This window comes from Helianthus annuus, chromosome 11, assembly GCF_002127325.2.
Source record: "Helianthus annuus cultivar XRQ/B chromosome 11, HanXRQr2.0-SUNRISE, whole genome shotgun sequence".
Classification (NCBI taxonomy): Eukaryota; Viridiplantae; Streptophyta; class Magnoliopsida; order Asterales; family Asteraceae; genus Helianthus; species Helianthus annuus.
The window spans coordinates 128,723,784-128,727,541 of record NC_035443.2 but is presented as its reverse complement, the minus strand read 5'-3'; the positions used below and the strand labels follow the sequence as shown (position 1 = coordinate 128,727,541).

General features: G+C 33.6%; 1 long non-coding RNA gene across 4 annotated transcripts; it reads right to left on the bottom strand.

Annotated features, from left to right (window-relative positions):
* Positions 1–438: 438 nt before the first annotated feature.
* On the bottom strand, positions 439–3,030 carry LOC118484278. Of its 4 annotated transcripts, none has more exons than XR_004873173.1 (6): positions 2,627–3,030; positions 2,173–2,275; positions 1,986–2,090; positions 1,062–1,890; positions 815–957; positions 439–713 (listed from the first exon to the last, which is right to left on the bottom strand). It is a non-coding gene; the product is annotated as an uncharacterized LOC118484278 (long non-coding RNA). The 4 variants fall into 4 exon arrangements; XR_004873171.1 differs by having other exon boundaries at positions 815–1,311; positions 1,861–1,890; positions 2,627–3,024; XR_004873172.1 differs by having other exon boundaries at positions 815–1,890; positions 1,986–2,084; positions 2,627–3,029.
* Positions 3,031–3,758: the final 728 nt, after the last annotated feature.

The window sequence follows — 3,758 nt, the reverse complement described above, 5'->3', positions numbered from 1 at the left end:
GCAAAACGGTAGCAATTGCCCTATTGCCACCATTTTGTAACCGAAAATGCGGTGGCAAAAACACCCGTGTCAATTGCCCTATTGCCACCAAATAGCTACCATTTTTATACTTTGCTACCAAATTTTTGCCACCACAAAAACGGTCAAAATTATTTGTGACCGCTCCATATTTGCTACTCGATGGCCTTGTTAACGGTTTTTTTTGCCACCGTTTTGCTACCATTTAGCCACCAATGTTGCCTCCATTTAGCCACCTTTTTCATTGAAAATTTGCTACCATTTAATGACATATTTGCTACCATTTCATTAAAAAATTTGCTATCATAGCAGTTTCTCTATTTCCAGATTTTCCATTTTCCATGATTTTTCATCATAATACATTTCTATAATCTTAAATTTATATAAAATAATCAAATAAAATTACAAAATCCTAAAAATATATAAAATTATAAAACATTCTAATATAAATGCCAACTAAAACATCAAATTACAGAAATTATCCTAATATGATAAACATCAAAACATTCAAAACCAAGTGTTTATAGCCTATCTTCAAACCATAGCAGTTAACATAGCTTCAATTTGTGACATTCCTAAGTTGTTGATCAGATCCCCCATTGTCATACCCACACCTTGATCTCAAGCTTGGTATCATCACCTTCACCGAGTATCTCCTTATCGGTAAGAGAAAGGAATCTAATTTTGTCCAAAGCCTGAAAATTGTAACTTACGAAGAGAGAATAAGAAATTTGGAAAATAATATTTATGCAGGCTTTAAATTAGGCTTAAAGAACAGAAAGGAATAGTAACGTACATAAGCCGCAATACTTCAGCCTGGAACTCAAATTAGGCTGTAAAGAGAGTTGATGATGATGTCCATAAGTCGCGATACTTCAGCCTGGAACTCAAACTTCTCTGCATTGCTGCAAAGATGTTTCTTGGACATTGACTCGGCTTCTTTGAATCATGACAATGAAACCTCTTAGAATAACTAACATTAACATAATGCATTCTTTATATGAAATAATAAAAGCAATGATATGCTCAATATTCAAGAGTACCAACTCCTGGCTGAAAATTCAAATTTGGCTGTGAGTTTCTTTTGTAGTCAATGGTTGGGCATCATGCTCTCAAACACTACATGAATGAAATTAGTTATATCTCAAATCATTCATAAAGGTTTAGCAAACCTCTTGACCACATCAGAATCAGTAGATAAATCATGTTGAACAGCACCAAGCTTCTCTTCAACCTTGGGTGGATCCACCAGTTCATCTGAATTAGACTCTGCATTCGCGTGTAACTTTTGACCTAGAGAGCATAAACAAGAAAGATTATCAAACCACATTTGTGTGTAACTTTATATATTATTATACTGCCATTTCATGTGTTTATACCTCCATTCCATGTATTTCTAAGTAAAAATTATAGCCCAAGTTTGGTTTGGTTATTAATCGAACTGAACCAAAACCAACAAACTAACCGAATGGTTAATAAAATAGATTAATCGACGACTTCGGTTTTGGTTTTGGTTAAGGCTAATAATCAAACTGAACCGAACCGGGCACCTAGCTGGTCCGATCACACCTCTTTGAACAGGAATTTCATTTTCTTCCTTCAAAATCTTATTTTCTAATTCATATTGTAATTCAGCCTCCAAGCTATTCTAAATCACAAATTCACACTAAAACATAAGGCATTTTCATATTTTTTATATTATTTCTTACATCGTCAGGTTCTTAAATTTGGAACAACTATTGGACCATTGTCTATCTGGAGAAATAAAACCTTATATTTCTACACCTGATACACTGTGTGTTAGGCTACTTTTAACTTGCTATTATTCTTGACAAGAAAAACCTGTCAGTTCCATCAAATGTCTGACCGCAACTGCAAAATGAGAAGGCGAAAATGAGCAAACAAACATTATGACCGACTTATTAGTTATTACTACTCAACAACACATATAATGTTTAGATAGCTACCCCCGTTAACATATTTAACCAATTTGAACTCTTCGTTTGAATCAACCGACAAGTCCTCAGATGAATATCCTTCTTTCTTAGAACTCATAGGAGTCACACCTGCAGCTTTATGTAAAAATAGTGAATTGCATTAACATAAAAATTATAAAAAAAAAACAAATAAAAGGTCACTTAGATAATAACTTACTGTCTAGATATATATTCTTGATATCCTTTGTGTCATCATCTAGAGATATAAAGGACCTTCTTTGTGTCTCGGATTTTGGTTGCACCTTATAAGGTTCAATTTCCTTCACAAACAAAAGAAAGTAGATTAGTTATCATATACTATTGTGTAAATTGATATTAAAATAACATATACGCTAAAATTCTATTATAGACGAATCAATTTGTTTCTATGGCTTCAAAAGGAGTAAAATTTGAATATCCCTTTCAGTTTATACACAAATATTCAACTGTTAATAAAACCTAATATACAAAGAAAATCAATATATAGACGAATTAAAAGTCAATTGTATATCTGATAGGCAATCGGAAGTCAATATCTTACACCATCTCTTCAACCCACACATCAATTTCTACCATAAACGACTAAATCCAACATTCTCATCAATTTGGAGAAAAAAGGGGGAAATACTTACCAATAAAGTATGAGTGCGCCGCTCTCATCATCTCCGGCTGAGCCGCTAGAGGGAACCGCCGGCGTACGGAGCTGAGGTGCTGGTGCCGGTGCCGGAACTGACATCTTCAACAACAGAACACCGTAGGAGGATAGAGAGGGGGAGGAAAGGAAGAGTTGTGGAAGGATAAAGAATTAGGGTTTTTATTTTTGTATATGGTAGAGTATATAAAAGACACGGTTTAGTGATAACCCAGTCTCTAAAGGTTCTACAAAAGGCTTAGTTCTTCGATCAGATCAAACGTAATGGAAGCAGAGTTCTTTGAATGGCTTGACGTAGGGGAGCGGGTGAGAAGCAGGGATTGAAATTTTGGGAGGGGAGTTATTTGGTTCGAACCCTAATTAATTGACTTCTGAAGCGCGCAAATCCACTAAAAAATAACCCGTCAATTTGAATTTTTATGTTGTCACCGATAACATGGTCACAATTAACAAATACCTTTTTATTATTCATGTTTTTGCGTACTTTTCCCACAAATTGCCACCGAAAATAAAAAGGTGGCAAAAATTGCAACCAGTTTGCTACCTTATCATGTTAAATACACTAATTTTTATTTCCGTGGCAAATTGGTAGCTAAATTTTCTACCATTTTTTTTGGTAGCAACTTTTGGTCACAATTGCCCAATTTTCTAGTAGTGTTGGTTTTAAAAGTCTTGAAATATATTTATTTTCTAATAAGCATATTAGAAGGTAATTATTTTTAAACAAGTTTTAATATTTTCTAACGAGCGTGTTAGAAACATTGTTGGTGGAAGTATAACAAGATTAAACTTTTTATATCTCTAACGAGCGTGTTAGAATTTTATAGAATAATAAGTTTAATATCATCATTTATATCTAATGAGTGTGTTAGATACGATGATTGTGTAGAACTAACTTGTTAAAAAACGATTAGAATTTCTAACGAGCGTGCTAGAAAATATACGTTTAGATTTTCTAACGAGCGTGTTAGAAAATATTATTATTTCAAATAATTACCGACGAGCGTGTTGGAGACAATTATTTTGGATAATAAATCTTGTAACGATTTCGTCTAAACTATTAAATTTCTAACGAGCGAGTTAGAAACGGATTTTTTCCACACATGTTTAAA